The following is a 16929-nucleotide window of genomic DNA, read 5'->3' on the forward strand; positions in this document are numbered from 1 at the left end:
CCGTGATATGATACGCTCTATCACACATAAACCTCCTTATATCTTCCTCAAAACAGCCACCATACCTACCTATTATGGCATTTCCATAGCCATTTCGAGATATATTGCCATGCAACTTTCCACCGTTCCGTTTATTATGACACGCTTCATCGTTGTCATATTGCCTTGCATGATCTTGTAGTTGACATCGTATTTGTGGCAAAGCCACCATGTGTTGGTGTACAAAAGAAGGGGTGCACCTTTGTACCCCTTTACCTGTGCACGGATAGTCGGAGCCGCGCCCGCGGCCACACCAAGCAGAACAGGGGTGGTGAACCGAGGTAAAACCAAAGCCCAAGACAGCTAGAGCAACGCCAATGCCGAGACCACAAAGAAGCAGATAAGCGAAGCAGGTTCCCCCGGCAAGATCCTTGCCGGGGGCAGTCTCCGCGGCCCCGGCAAGGCCCTTGTCGGGGCGGCTTGTCAAACACCAGCGGAGCACACCACCCTTGAGCCCACGGTCTCCAACACCATCAACCACGTTGGGCCAGGGCTCGGGAGGCACCTCCATGGTGGCACGCAGATCTTCGTGAAGACAAGGAATATTCAAGATCAGATGAGGATTCAAAGACAACGATCCTCGGCAAGATCCTTGCCGAGGAGAGCCACAAGACCCCCGATAAGATCCTTGCCGGGGATGACAGCACGCCACGGAAAGACCCTTGCCGGGCCACCCGGCAAGGCCCTCACCAAGGGCGTCAGCGGGGCCACTGCCAGGCCCGCACCAACCAAGTCTCCACCGCCGTTCGCATGCAGCTGCCAGCCCAACCAGCTGGGCGGGCACCTGCGTGCCAACATGCAGCTTCCAAGCCAACTCAGCACACGCCTGCGTGGCGGCATGCAGATCTTCGTGAAGACCCTACCACCGCCACCTCAGCTGCCTGCCTGCCTACATGGCGCCGCATGCGTCGCTGGCCAGGGCGCGTGTCGAAGCAAGGAGGAGCGGCGACGGACGGGACGGGCCTCGTTCCTGTCCCCGATAAAGCAAGGGGACACCTAAGCTACGTATTAAATGCGTCTTGTCCTGTAATACGAGCGATAAGCTCGCGGCACTGTAGGCCTTTCCACCTCCTTTGTGCCACTGTGGCAGCCCCTTTCGACTATAAAAGGAGGCCCATGGCGTACTGGAGAAGGATTCGGCTCTTTGGAACCACTCAACCACCGTAGCTAGTTCAAGGGCTCAAGAACACTCAATACATCCACCAAAGCAGGACTAGGGTTTTACGCATCCTCGCGGCCCGAACCTGGGTAAACGATCCTTGTGTTGATTACTAATCCTGCTCTTCTCGCAACCCTGCGCCCCGGCAACCGTAGTAGGGATTCTTGTGATCCCATAGGTGTCGTTCCACACCGACATCTTTGGCGCGCCAGGTAGGGGGCGCAATTGTGAGGATCTGGTCTAGTAGTTAGCCTAGCGTTTCTTTATCGCCATGGCTCCCAAGAAGAAGACGGCCAAAAGGACAGCGCCGCCTGCGAACGCGAAGGACGCCAGCGCGGCAACAGAAAAGCTAAGTCATTCAGAGCCTTGAGTTATTTCCTTTTATACATAAGGTTATCGTCCTCAGAGATCTTGCCTATGTATGGAAAACCTGCACGCAAAGGGGCCCTCCCGCAATTGGCAACACCCTTGTTCTGTTTCGAGTCCGCTCAACAGCTCAAGCGGCCTCGTCGAGAGTGGCAGGGTGGCCTTCCGCACTTGGCAATGCTCTCAATTCTGACTCGAGTCAAGCTCGATAGTTCGGGCGGCCGCGCTAAGGGCGGTTAGGTGGTTCGCCCGGTAGCAAGCACACCCGGCAGGCCAATGGGGATCCATCCCCAAGACGCCGCCCTGGGTTTACGCGCCGGCAAGCCTACCCAGTTACGTAGGGTGGACATACAAGGGAGAATCGAACAGGAAAATAACGTGCATAATATCATAAGTACTGCAGAGTTATATTACATCAATTGTCACCGCGGTTCAACTAAAGATAGAAATTGTCTTGGCCATGAACCTGCAGCGACGATAAGAAACGGGGTGCCTAATCCCGGCGCTGGCCCTCCACCCTCAGAATTCCACCGACACCGCTGATGATGGGCTTGATGCGCTCCCTGAGCGGCGCGAGGTCAGTATCCTTCGGCAAGCTCTCCAGCGCGGCGTCGAAGTCGAGGTCGGGGTACCAGTATGCCACCTTGGTGAGAACCTTGGTCATGGCGCCCTGGCAAAGCCTCCGGGCCTCGTCGGGCAGCGAGGCCGCCCGGTTGGTGTGAAGCTGCTCCAGGGCCCCGAGAACACACTCGAAGAACAGGGTCACCTTGGCGTTGGTGGTCCCGCTGTGCTCTGGGCGTACCTTACATTGGGCATCCCTATAGCTGCTAGCTGCACGGTGATCGTGCCGGCGACGTCCTCGAGATGGCCGATCCAGCGGTTCACCCCCTCCACGGAATCCTTGTGCTCAGCGGCCTCGTTCTTCCGCAGCTGCTTCTCGGTCTCCAGCTCCTTGGCCAGGGTCCCTTCCCGGGCCTTGGCCTCCGTGAGCGTTCCCTCGAGACCCTCCAGCTTCAGCCTGAGGTCTTTGATGGAGTTGTTGGCCTCGAAGAGCTCCCCGGCCTTGCTGACGGCCACGCCCTGCGCCTCCGTCAGGGCGCCGTTGAGCGTGTCCTTCTCCTGGGACAGCTTCACGGCCTGCTCCTTCAGCCCGTCCTGCTCCACCTCCAGCTCCTTCACCTAGCCGGCGTGAACCAGAGCCTGGGCATCGAGCGCCTCCCTGTGGCTCTGCTCTAGCTCTTGGGTCCACTGCAAGACAAGCTTCTCCACCTCCTCGCCCTTGGCGCGGAGTTTGGCATCGATGTCCGCCTCGCGCTTGGCGAGATCCTCCTCCTGGGTGTTCAGGGCGGCCTCGTGCTGGGTCCGGGCGGCTTCGGCGGCAGCAGCCAAGTTCTTCGTCATCTCTTGGGCCTTCTCGACGTTGGCCAACTTCATGGTGAGCTCCACATCGCGCTTGGCCAGCTCGCCCTGGGCGGCCTTCAGCTCGTCGCGAGCCTGGCGGAACTAGTCCTGCGTCTCGACGACACGCTTCTGGAGGTCCGCCTCCGCCTTCTCTGCCACCGCCATCCTGGACCTACCTTTGTCCAGGCGGGCATGGTGGAGCGCCTGGAGCCTCGGGAAGTTGGCACCCATGGCCTGGAGTAGCCGCTCCTCCTGGGAGCCATCGCCACCAACGCTCGGCTCATCGACGACCTCGAATCCGGCGGAGGCGAGCACTTCGTCGTCGAACACCTCTCCCTCGACGGGGGCCCTGGTGCTCGATGCGCCGAGGAGGTGGACGGAGAGGTCGTCGCTCACCTTCAGGTACTTGCCGGAGCCGGAGGCAGCGGAGGAGGAAGGCTGGTCATCGACCACCTCCTCCTCGGCGGCTGCCTTGCCGGAGTCTTCGGCAGGCCTCTTGCCGGCCTCCTCGGCAGTAGCCTTGCCGGACTCCCCGGCAGGCCCCTTGGCGGCGTCCTCCGCAGCACCCTTGACGGACTCCTCAGCAGCGACCTTCTCGGCTTCTGCCGCGGCGTCCTTGGCGACGTCCTCAATGATGGTGTCTATGTCTTCCTGGTCCGCCGGTGGACGATCTGGGCACCAAGGAGGGGATGAGCCGAAGCCAAAACCAAGAATCAGCAAGAAAAGAAAAAGAACGAAGACAAAAGGCGAGCGGCTTACCCGTGCCAGCCTGAGGAACAGAGGTCCCCTCCCCGCCGGCATCTGGCACCGAGGCGAAGCCACCAGCACCCAAGTTCTCCTCCTCCTCCATGTGCGTGGGCTAGGGGCTTGGCGCCCTTGCCGAGGACGCCCCTCGGGGCGGCGTGGTTGATGGGGATGGCATGTTGGGAGTAGCCCTCTGTGGCTCCTCCTGCTGCTGCTCTCCTCCTGCATACATGGCAAGGTTAGCACCAAAGCATCATACCCCTGACACATGTCGACGAGTGGTGAGTGAGGAACTTACGCTGGGGGCTGTGCCGGGGGCTGCTGTCCGGGATGCTCAACACCACCAGTTGTGCCCTTGAAGTACCAGCCGGAGGCTGGCCGCCCGCCGAGGCCTTGGCCCTCTTCACCCTCTGGGCCAGCGTCTCCGCGTCCCTACAAAGATGAAAACAAGTCAAGACAAACGGTGCAGATTGAGGAGATAGAGATGACGGGAAAGAGCAGGATACTTACTCGTCGTCCACCTCCTCCTCTGTTGCCTTTCTCTTCCTCCTCGGGCTGAGGGACCCGAAGTCGAAAGTCACCCCCGCGCCGGCGTCTGCCGGAGGAGGGGAGGAGGGCGGAGTCTACGCGCGCTTGGACGAAGAGGAAGCAGATGCCTTCTTCTTCGCCACCGCGACCTTCACCACCTTCTTCGCCGCCGCGGCCCTCGTCTGACGCGCGGACTCCTCCGGGGACTTTGGCCGCCGCGCGACCTTGACGGGCCGCACCGGCTCGCCAGAAGTGGCCCGATGCAGCACTCGCCCTCTCCCCGTGGCCGGAGGGTCAACAGCCCCGGCCTCCTCCGACGACGACTCGTTGGCCGCATCCTCGACCAGAGGAGCCTCGGTGCCGGCGCTGCTGGCTTCCCCGGCGTCCGCCGCCCACCGGGCGAGCTCCTCCTCTTCCGCGGCCGTCGCGGCCTTGTCCTCCACACCACCAGCGCTGCCGGCCTCCTCGGCAAGCTGCGCCTCCATCGCCCTGGCGGCAATATAGTCCAGTTCCGCCAGGGAGGTGTCCTGGACGAGCTGCCGCTCGGCGTCGGCGTTGACATATCCCTCGTGCAGAGTGTCGAAGAACTGCTACACCTGGATGTCCTCCGGCTCGACCCAGCTCGGGTTAGGGCCATGCGCGTTGCAGTCCGGCATCATGGCGATGATGTCGGTCCGGCGCGAATTATTCCACAGCGGGACCACTCCTGCCAGCAACTTGAACAGAGGCCCCTTAACGACCTTGCCGGCCTTCACGGCGGCCCTCGCGACCTTGCCGGTCCGCTCGACCTCGCCGTCATGGCCCACATCAAGCTGGAAGAGTCGCTGGCAGAAATGGGCATGCCCCATCACTGTGAAATTGTGGTCGAGGCCGGGGCGAAGCCGCATGATATCGGCGGGGTTCGTGAAGAGCCAGGCCGGCCTCCCCTTGTTGTGCAGTGGAGCGATCCGGTGGCGGATGAAGTCCGCCCCGGTCATCTCAAGGGTGAGCCCGGCCTCGGTGAGCCGAAGGATCCTGGTGGTGGCGATCGCGAGCTTCTCGTTGTCGGCATTGACGTCGCTCCAATCGCTTCTGCGGACCGGCGGCGCTCGGCGAACTTCGCAGAACGCCGGCGGGTCCTTTTCTTCAATCCAGCACCACCGGCCCCGCCACTCTTCCCACCTCTCCTTCATGGCACCATCCGGGTACACTCCTTTGGATCTTGGGATCCAGGTGACGTAACCGGAGATGGCGCCCCCCGTTTGAATCCGAGGGAAGAAATAGTGGCGGAAAAGCGCCGTGTTGGGGTGCACCCCGGCGAAACCTTCGCAGAGGTGATGAAAAGGGACATGCACACCACCGCATTTGGGGTAAAATCCAAGAGGCGGAAGCCAAAGGTATGCATGATGTCGCTGAAGAAATCGGAGAAGGGAGGACAAAGCCCGCAGGAGAAATAGTCGACAAAGAAAGGGTACCGATTCGGGGCAGCCTCGGCGCAGTTGGCGAGGATGACGCGCGTGGCTGGGTGCCCCGTCTTCTCTCCCCCTGTCTTCACCCCCCATAGGGGCCTGAAGGCTTCCCGGAGCTCGAACACATCAACTGTCGAGGGGAAGTACGCGGACTGCATCCGCTGCACCGCCAGCGCACTCTCCGGCGGTTCCGTCGTTCCGGCATCCTTGGCCACTCCCTTGGCCCTGGTGGATTTGGGCGCCATGGCGGCTGGGGGAGGGAGGCAAAACAGAGGGCGGTGGGAACGCAACGGCAGCAAGCAAGAAACTAAGTGCGTGTGCATCCAACTTGCTTGCTCACGAAGACCTAGGGCATTTGAGGAAGCCCATTGTTGGAATATACAAGCCAAGTTCTATAATGAAAAATTCCCACTAGTATATGAAAGTGACAAAACAAGAGACTCTCTATCATGAAGATTATGGTGCTACTTTGAAGCACAAGTGTGGTAAAAAGGATAGTAACATTGTCCCTTCTCTCTTTTTTTTGGGCCTTCTCTTTTTTATGGCCTTTCTCTTCTTCTTTTTTTTACCTCACTTGGGACAATTCTCTAGAAAATGATGATCATCACACTTCTATTTATTTACAACTCAATGATTACAACTCGATACTAGAACAAAGTATGACTCTATATGAATGCCTCCGGCGGTGTACCGGGATATGCAATGAACCAAGAGTGACATGTATGAAAGAATTATGAATGGTGGCTTTGCCATAAATACTATGTCAACTACATGATCATGCAAAGCAATATGACAATGATGAACGTGTCATGATAAACGGAACGGTGGAAAGTTGCATGGCAATATATCTCGGAATGGCTATGTAAATGCCATAATAGGTAGGTATGGTGGCTGTTTTGAGGAAGATATAAGGAGGTTTATGTGTGAAAGAGCGTATCATATCACGGGGTTTGGATGCACCGGCGAAGTTTGCACCAACTCTCAATGTGAGAAAGGGCAATGCACGGTACCGAAGAGGCTAGCAATGATGGAAAGGTGAGAGTGCGTATCCATGGACTCGACATTAGTCATAATGAACTCATATACTTATTGCAAAAATCTACAAGTCATCAAAAACCAAGCACTACGCGCATGCTCCTAGGGGGGTAGATTGGTAGGAAAAGACCATCGCTCGTCCCCGACCGCCACTCATAAGGAGGACAATCAAAGAACACCTCATGTTTCCAATTTGTTACATAACGTTTACCATACGTGCATGCTACGGGACTTGCAAACTTCAACACAAGTATTTCTCAAATTCACAACTACTCAACTAGCACAACTTTGATATCACTACCTCCATATCTCAAAACAATCATCAAGCATCAAACTTCTCTTAGTATTCAACACACTCATAAGAAAGTTTTTACTAGTCTTGAATACCTAGCATATTAGGATTATTTAAGCAAATTAACATGCTATTTAAGACTCTCAAAATAATATAAGTGAAGTATGAGAGAATAGTAGTTTCTATAAAACAAAAGTTACCACCACCGTGCTCTCAAAGATACAAGTGAAGTACTAGAACAAAAACTATATAGCTCAAAAGATATAAGTGAAGCACATAGACTATTCTAATAATTTCCGAATCATGTGTGTCTCTCTCAAAAGGTGTGTACAGCAAGGATGATTGTGGTAAACTAAAAAGCAAAGACGCAAATCATACAAGACGCTCCAAGCAAAACACATATCATGTGGTGAATAAAAATATGGCTCCAAGTAAAGTTACCGATGGAAGTAGACGAAAGAGGGGATGCCTTCCGGGGCATCCCCAAGCTTTGGCTTTTTGGTGTCCTTAGATTATCTTGGGGTGCCATGGGCATCCCCAAGCTTAGGTTCTTGCCACTCCTTGTTCCATAATCCATCAAATCTTTCACCCAAAACTTGAAAACTTCACAACACAAAACTTAACAGAAAATCTCGTGAGCTCCGTTAGCGAAAGAAAACAAAACACCACTTCAAGGTACTGTAATGAACTCATTCTTTATTTATATTGGTGTTAAACCTAATGTATTCCAACTTCTCTATGGTTTATAAACTATTTTACTAGCCATAGATTCATCAAAATAAGCAAACAACACACGAAAAACAGAATCTGTCAAAAACAGAACAGTCTGTAGTAATCTGTAACTAACGCAAACTTCTGGAACTCCAAAAATTCTCCCAAAATAGGAAGACCTAGACAATTTGTTTATTGATCAGCAGAAATTGGAATCAATATTTTATCACGTTCTGGTGATTTTCAACAATTATTTTCGTGAACAGAAAGTTTCTGGAATTTTCAGCAAGATCAAATAACTATCATCCAAGAAGATCCTATAGGTTTAACTTGGCACAAACACTAATTAAAACATAAAAACAAGTCTAACCAGAGGCTAGATCAAATATTTATTCCTAAACAGAAGCAAAAAGCAAAAAAATAAAAATAAAATTGGGTTGCCTCCCAACATGCGCTATCGTATAATGCCCCTAGCTAGGCATTGATAATTTTAATGATGCTCACATCAAAGACAAGAATTGAAGCGCAAAAGAGAGCATCATGAAACACGTGACAAACACATCTAAGTCTAACATACTTCCTATGAATAGGCATCTTATAGGCAAACAAATGATCATATCAAGCAAAAACTAGCATATGCAAGGAAGAGGAAAGAAGCAATAGCAATCTCAACATGACGAGAGGTAATTTAGTAACATGAAAATTTCTCCAACCATATTTTCCTCTCTCATAATAATTACATGTGGGATCATGTTCAAATTCAACAATATAGCTATCACATAAAAAAATTCTACATGATCCACATGCATGCAAAGTTGACACTCTTCCTAAATAGTGGGAATATCATTAACTAAAGTCATGACCTCTCCAAACCCACTTTTATCAAAAATATCATAAGATTGAACATACTCCAAATATGTGGGATCTAAAGTTGACACTCTTCCAAACCCACTTTCAATAATATTGCAAACACTATTATCAATCTCACATTCATCATGGGGCTTAAATAAATTTTCAAGATCATAAGAAGAATCACCCCAATCATGATCATTGCAACAAGTAGTAGACATAGCAAAACTAGCATCCCCAAGCTTAGGGTTTTGCATATTATTAGCACAATTGAAATCAAGAGAATTTATAGTAAAATCATTGCAATCATGCTTTTTATCGAAGGAACTATCAAGTATGGGTGCAATAGCAATGATCTCATGTTTAACATACGGAACTATAGCAAATTCATCTTCATAAATATTGGCAGCATGGCCACAAGAATAGCAAGCATCATGTTCATCAAGGGATATTTCAATCAAATCATCGGAATCACAATTATCTATAGATTCATGCGTATCATTATTTTCTTCCAAAGCAACGGTCATTCTCTCAATAAATTCTTTGACATAGACATTATGAGCATAGTTTTCATAGCAATATTTAAGTATGTCAAAATTTTCAGATTCGTAGAGAGTAATATCATACTTTTCAATCAAAGAAGCACCCTTAAAAGCAACAAATTCTTCAATTGCTTCGATATCATAGTAACTATAAACACCTTTAGCATAAGAAGATAAGATTTCATTGCCATTAAACTCACATAGGTAGGGAAGGTGTTTTTTAGGGTTCTTAGAGCAACAAATAAAATCACAAATTTCACAAAGATTCCAAGCATAACATAGCAATCTGTTTATTTGATTCCATAAGAGTTTCCCTTTTTCAGACAAACGGTGACGCACAAAATGAGCATGCTCATCTAAAGATTTCCCATCAACTAGGCTAGTTGGGGTTTCAGCACGAGCGCATAAGGATCGAAGATGATCCAAGTAGAATACTTTAAGTGGATCCATATCAATAGATTTTCAGCAAGCGAAGATGCAAGCATATAGAAGGTACATGGCAACACGAGCAAACAAAAGGACGAACGGAAGAAGGGCGAATAAAACGGCAGGGGTGAAGGGGGACAGGAAAACGAGAGGCAAATGGCAAATAATGTAATGCGGGAGATAAGGGTTTGTGATGGGTACTTGGTATGTTGACTTTTGTGTAGACTCCCCGGCAACAGCGCCAGAAATGGCTCGTTGTCGGGAGTCCAAATCTTGACTTGACCTTGTGTAAGCCTCCCCGGCAACGGCGCCAGAAATCCTTCTTGCTACCTCTTGAGCACTGCGTTGGTTTTCCCTTGAAGAGGAAAGGGTGATGCAGCAAAGTAGCGTAAGTATTTCCCTCAGTTTTTGAGAACCAAGGTATCAATCCAGTAGGAGGCCACGCACGAGTCCCTCGCACCTACACAAACAAATAAATCCTCGCAACCAACGCGATAAGGGGTTGTCAATCTCTACACGGTCACTTACGAGAGTGAGATCTGATAGATATGATAGGATAATATTTTTGGTATTTTTATGATAAAGATGCAAAGTAAAGTAAACAAAATAAAAAGGGCAATGGAAATAGCTTGTTGTCGGGAGATTAAATATGATGGAAAATAGACCCGGGGGCCATAGGTTTCACTAGTGGCTTCTCTCAAGAGCATAAGTATTTACGGTGGGTGAACAAATTACTGTTGAGCAATTGACAGAATTGAGCATAGTTATGAGAATATCTAGGTATGATCATGTATATAGGCATCACGTCCGAGACAAGTAGACCGACTCCTGCCTGCATCTACTACTATTACTCCACACATCGACCGCTATCCAGCATGCATCTAGAGTATTAAGTTCATAAGAACAGAGTAACGCTCTAAGCAAGATGACATGATGTAGAGGGATAAACTCATGCAATATGATATAAACCCCATCTTGTTATCCTCGATGGCAACAATACAATACGTGCCTTGCTGCCCCTACTGTCACTGGGAAAGGACACCGCAAGATTGAACCCAAAGCTAAGCACTTCTCCCATTGCAAGAAAGATCAATCTAGTAGGCCAAACCAAACTGATAATTCGAAGAGACTTGCAAACATAACCAATCATACATAAAAGAATTCGGAGAAGATTCAAATATTGTTCATAGATAAACTTGATCATAAACCCACAATTCATCGGTCTCAACAAACACACCGCAAAAGAAGATTACATCGAATAGATCTCCACGAGAGAGGGGGAGAACATTGTATTGAGATCCAAAGAGAGAGAAGAAGCCATCTAGCTAATAACTATGGACCCGAAGGTCTGAGGTAAACTACTCACACTTCATCGGAGAGGCTATGGTGTTGATGTAGAAGCCCTCCGTGATCGATGCCCCCTCCGGTGGAGCTCTGGAACAGGCCCCAAGATAGGATCTCACGGGTACAGAAGGTTGCGGCGGTGGAATTAGGTTTTTGGCTCCGTATCTGGTAGTTTGGGGGTACGTAGGTATATATAGGAGGAAGAAGTACGTCGGTGGAGCAACATTTGGCCCACGAGGGCGGAGGGCGTGCCCAGGGGGGTAGGCGCGCCCCCCTACCTCGTGCCCTCCTGGTTGATGTCTTGGCGTAGGGTCCAAGTCCTCTGGATCACGTTCATTCCGAAAATCACGTTCCCGAAGGTTTCATTCCGTTTGGACTCCGTTTGATATTCTTTTTCTGCGAAACTCTAAAATAGGCAAAAACAGCAATTCTGGGCTGGGCCTCCGGTTGATAGGTTAGTCCCAAAAATAATATAAAAGTGTATAATAAAGCCCATTAATGTCCAAAACAGAATATATTATAGCATGGAACAATCAAAAATTATAGATACGTTGGAGACGTATCAAGCATCCCCAAGCTTAATTCCTGCTCGTCCTCGAGTAGGTAAATGATAAAAACAGAATTTTTGATGTGGAGTGCTACTTGGCATAATTTCAATGTAATTCTTCTTAATTATGGTATGAATATTCAGATCTGAAAGATTCAAGATAAAAGTTCAATATTGACATAAAAATAATAAAACTTCAAGCATACTAACTAAGCAATTATGTCCTCTCAAATTAACATGGCCAAAGAAAGTTCATCCCTACAAAATCATATAGTTTAGTCATGCTCCATTTTTGTTACACAAGAATGCTCTCATCATGCACAACCCCGATGACAAGCCAAGCAATTGTTTCATACTTTAGTAATCTCAAACCTTTTTCAACCTTCACGCAATACATGAGCGTGAGCCATGGATATAGCACTATGGGTGGAATAGAATATAATGATGGGGGTTATGTGGAGAAGACAAAAAGGGAGAAAGTCTCACATCAACGAGGCTAATCAATGAGCTATGGAGATGCCCATCGATTGATGTTAATGCAAGGAGTAGGGATTGCCATGCAACGGATGCACTAGAGCTATAAATATATGAGAGCTCAACAAAAGAAACTAAGTGCGTGTGCATCCAACTTGCTTGCTCACGAAGACCTAGGGCACTTGAGGAAGCCCATTGTTGGAATATACAAGCCAAGTTCTATAATGAAAAATTCCCACTAGTATATGAAAGTGACAAAACAAGAGACTCTCTATCATGAAGATTATGGTGCTACTTTGAAGCACAAGTGTGGTAAAAAGGATAGTAACATTGTCCCTTCTCTCTTTTTTTTGGGCCTTCTCTTTTTTATGGCCTTTCTCTTCTTCTTTTTTCTACCTCACTTGGGACAATTCTCTATAAAATGATGATCATCACACTTCTATTTATTTACAACTCAATGATTACAACTCGATACTAGAACAAAGTATGACTCTATATGAATGCCTCCGGCGGTGTACCGGGATATGCAATGAACCAAGAGTGACATGTATGAAAGAATTATGAATGGTGGCTTTGCCATAAATACTATGTCAACTACATGATCATGCAAAGCAATATGACAATGATGAACGTGTCATGATAAACGGAACGGTGGAAAGTTGCATGGCAATATATCTCGGAATGGCTATGTAAATGCCATAATAGGTAGGTATGGTGGCTGTTTTGAGGAAGATATAAGGAGGTTTATGTGTGAAAGAGCGTATCATATCACGGGGTTTGGATGCACCGGCGAAGTTTGCACCAACTCTCAATGTGAGGAAGGGCAATGCACGGTACCGAAGAGGCTAGCAATGATGGAAAGGTGAGAGTGCGTATCCATGGACTCGACATTAGTCATAATGAACTCATATACTTATTGCAAAAATCTACAAGTCATCAAAAACCAAGCACTACGCGCATGCTCCTAGGGGGTAGATTGGTAGGAAAAGACCATCGCTCGTCCCCGACCGCCACTCATAAGGAGGACAATCAAAGAACACCTCATGTTTCAAATTTGTTACATAACGTTTACCATACGTGCATGCTACGGGACTTGCAAACTTCAACACAAGTATTTCTCAAATTCACAACTACTCAACTAGCACAACTTTGATATCACTACCTCCATATCTCAAAACAATCATCAAGCATCAAACTTCTCTTAGTATTCAACACACTCATAAGAAAGTTTTTACTAGTCTTGAATACCTAGCATATTAGGATTATTTAAGCAAATTAACATGCTATTTAAGACTCTCAAAATAATATAAGTGAAGTATGAGAGAATAGTAGTTTCTATAAAACAAAAGTTACCACCACCGTGCTCTCAAAGATACAAGTGAAGTACTAGAACAAAAACTATATAGCTCAAAAGATATAAGTGAAGCACATAGACTATTCTAATAATTTCCGAATCATGTGTGTCTCTCTCAAAAGGTGTGTACAGCAAGGATGATTGTGGTAAACTAAAAAGCAAAGACGCAAATCATACAAGACGCTCCAAGCAAAACACATATCATGTGGTGAATAAAAATATGGCTCCAAGTAAAGTTACCGATGGAAGTAGACGAAAGAGGGGATGCCTTCCGGGGCATCCCCAAGCTTTGGCTTTTTGGTGTCCTTAGATTATCTTGGGGTGCCATGGGCATCCCCAAGCTTAGGTTCTTGCCACTCCTTGTTCCATAATCCATCAAATCTTTCACCCAAAACTTGAAAACTTCACAACACAAAACTTAACAGAAAATCTCGTGAGCTCCGTTAGCGAAAGAAAACAAAACACCACTTCAAGGTACTGTAATGAACTCATTCTTTATTTATATTGGTGTTAAACCTAATGTATTCCAACTTCTCTATGGTTTATAAACTATTTTACTAGCCATAGATTCATCAAAATAAGCAAACAACACACGAAAAACAGAATCTGTCAAAAACAGAACAGTCTGTAGTAATCTGTAACTAACGCAAACTTCTGGAACTCCAAAAATTCTCCCAAAATAGGAAGACCTAGACAATTTGTTTATTGATCAGCAGAAATTGGAATCAATATTTTATCACGTTCTGGTGATTTTCAACAATTATTTTCGTGAACAGAAAGTTTCTGGAATTTTCAGCAAGATCAAATAACTATCATCCAAGAAGATCCTATAGGTTTAACTTGGCACAAACACTAATTAAAACATAAAAACAAGTCTAACCAGAGGCTAGATCAAATATTTATTCCTAAACAGAAGCAAAAAGCAAAAAAATAAAAATAAAATTGGGTTGCCTCCCAACATGCGCTATCGTATAATGCCCCTAGCTAGGCATTGATAATTTTAATGATGCTCACATCAAAGACAAGAATTGAAGCGCAAAAGAGAGCATCATGAAACACGTGACAAACACATCTAAGTCTAACATACTTCCTATGAATAGGCATCTTATAGGCAAACAAATGATCATATCAAGCAAAAACTAGCATATGCAAGGAAGAGGAAAGAAGCAATAGCAATCTCAACATGACGAGAGGTAATTTAGTAACATGAAAATTTCTCCAACCATATTTTCCTCTCTCATAATAATTACATGTGGGATCATGTTCAAATTCAACAATATAGCTATCACATAAAAAAATTCTACATGATCCACATGCATGCAAAGTTGACACTCTTCCTAAATAGTGGGAATATCATTAACTAAAGTCATGACCTCTCCAAACCCACTTTTATCAAAAATATCATAAGATTGAACATACTCCAAATATGTGGGATCTAAAGTTGACACTCTTCCAAACCCACTTTCAATAATATTGCAAACACTATTATCAATCTCACATTCATCATGGGGCTTAAATAAATTTTCAAGATCATAAGAAGAATCACCCCAATCATGATCATTGCAACAAGTAGTAGACATAGCAAAACTAGCATCCCCAAGCTTAGGGTTTTGCATATTATTAGCACAATTGAAATCAAGAGAATTTATAGTAAAATCATTGCAATCATGCTTTTTATCGAAGGAACTATCAAGTATGGGTGCAATAGCAATGATCTCATGTTTAACATACGGAACTATAGCAAATTCATCTTCATAAATATTGGCAGCATGGCCACAAGAATAGCAAGCATCATGTTCATCAAGGGATATTTCAATCAAATCATCGGAATCACAATTATCTATAGATTCATGCGTATCATTATTTTCTTCCAAAGCAACGGTCATTCTCTCAATAAATTCTTTGACATAGACATTATGAGCATAGTTTTCATAGCAATATTTAAGTATGTCAAAATTTTCAGATTCGTAGAGAGTAATATCATACTTTTCAATCAAAGAAGCACCCTTAAAAGCAACAAATTCTTCAATTGCTTCGATATCATAGTAACTATAAACACCTTTAGCATAAGAAGATAAGATTTCATTGCCATTAAACTCACATAGGTAGGGAAGGTGTTTTTTAGGGTTCTTAGAGCAACAAATAAAATCACAAATTTCACAAAGATTCCAAGCATAACATAGCAATCTGTTTATTTGATTCCATAAGAGTTTCCCTTTTTTAGACAAACGGTGACGCACAAAATGAGCATGCTCATCTAAAGATTTCCCATCAACTAGGCTAGTTGGGGTTTCAGCACGAGCGCATAAGGATCGAAGATGATCCAAGTAGAATACTTTAAGTGGATCCATATCAATAGATTTTCAGCAAGCGAAGATGCAAGCATATAGAAGGTACATGGCAACACGAGCAAACAAAAGGACGAACGGAAGAAGGGCGAATAAAACGGCAGGGGTGAAGGGGGACAGGAAAACGAGAGGCAAATGGCAAATAATGTAATGCGGGAGATAAGGGTTTGTGATGGGTACTTGGTATGTTGACTTTTGTGTAGACTCCCCGGCAACAGCGCCAGAAATGGCTCGTTGTCGGGAGTCCAAATCTTGACTTGACCTTGTGTAAGCCTCCCCGGCAACGGCGCCAGAAATCCTTCTTGCTACCTCTTGAGCACTGCGTTGGTTTTCCCTTGAAGAGGAAAGGGTGATGCAGCAAAGTAGCGTAAGTATTTCCCTCAGTTTTTGAGAACCAAGGTATCAATCCAGTAGGAGGCCACGCACGAGTCCCTCGCACCTACACAAACAAATAAATCCTTGCAACCAACGCGATAAGGGGTTGTCAATCTCTACACGGTCACTTACGAGAGTGAGATCTGATAGATATGATAGGATAATATTTTTGGTATTTTTATGATAAAGATGCAAAGTAAAGTAAACAAAATAAAAAGGGCAATGGAAATAGCTTGTTGTCGGGAGATTAAATATGATGGAAAATAGACCCGGGGGCCATAGGTTTCACTAGTGGCTTCTCTCAAGAGCATAAGTATTTACGGTGGGTGAACAAATTACTGTTGAGCAATTGACAGAATTGAGCATAGTTATGAGAATATCTAGGTATGATCATGTATATAGGCATCACGTCCGAGACAAGTAGACCGACTCCTGCCTGCATCTACTACTATTACTCCACACATCGACCGCTATCCAGCATGCATCTAGAGTATTAAGTTCATAAGAACAGAGTAACGCTCTAAGCAAGATGACATGATGTAGAGGGATAAACTCATGCAATATGATATAAACCCCATCTTGTTATCCTCGATGGCAACAATACAATACGTGCCTTGCTGCCCCTACTGTCACTGGGAAAGGACATCGCAAGATTGAACCCAAAGCTAAGCACTTCTCCCATTGCAAGAAAGATCAATCTAGTAGGCCAAACCAAACTGATAATTCGAATAGAGTTGCAAACATAACCAATCATACATAAAAGAATTCGGAGAAGATTCAAATATTGTTCATAGATAAACTTGATCATAAACCCACAATTCATCGGTCTCAACAAACACACCGCAAAAGAAGATTACATCGAAAAGATCTCCACGAGAGAGGGGGAGAACATTGTATTGAGATCCAAAGAGAGAGAAGAAGCCATCTAGCTAATAACTATGGACCCG

The sequence above is a fragment of the Triticum aestivum genome, chromosome 7D (assembly GCF_018294505.1).
Source record: "Triticum aestivum cultivar Chinese Spring chromosome 7D, IWGSC CS RefSeq v2.1, whole genome shotgun sequence".
Classification (NCBI taxonomy): Eukaryota; Viridiplantae; Streptophyta; class Magnoliopsida; order Poales; family Poaceae; genus Triticum; species Triticum aestivum.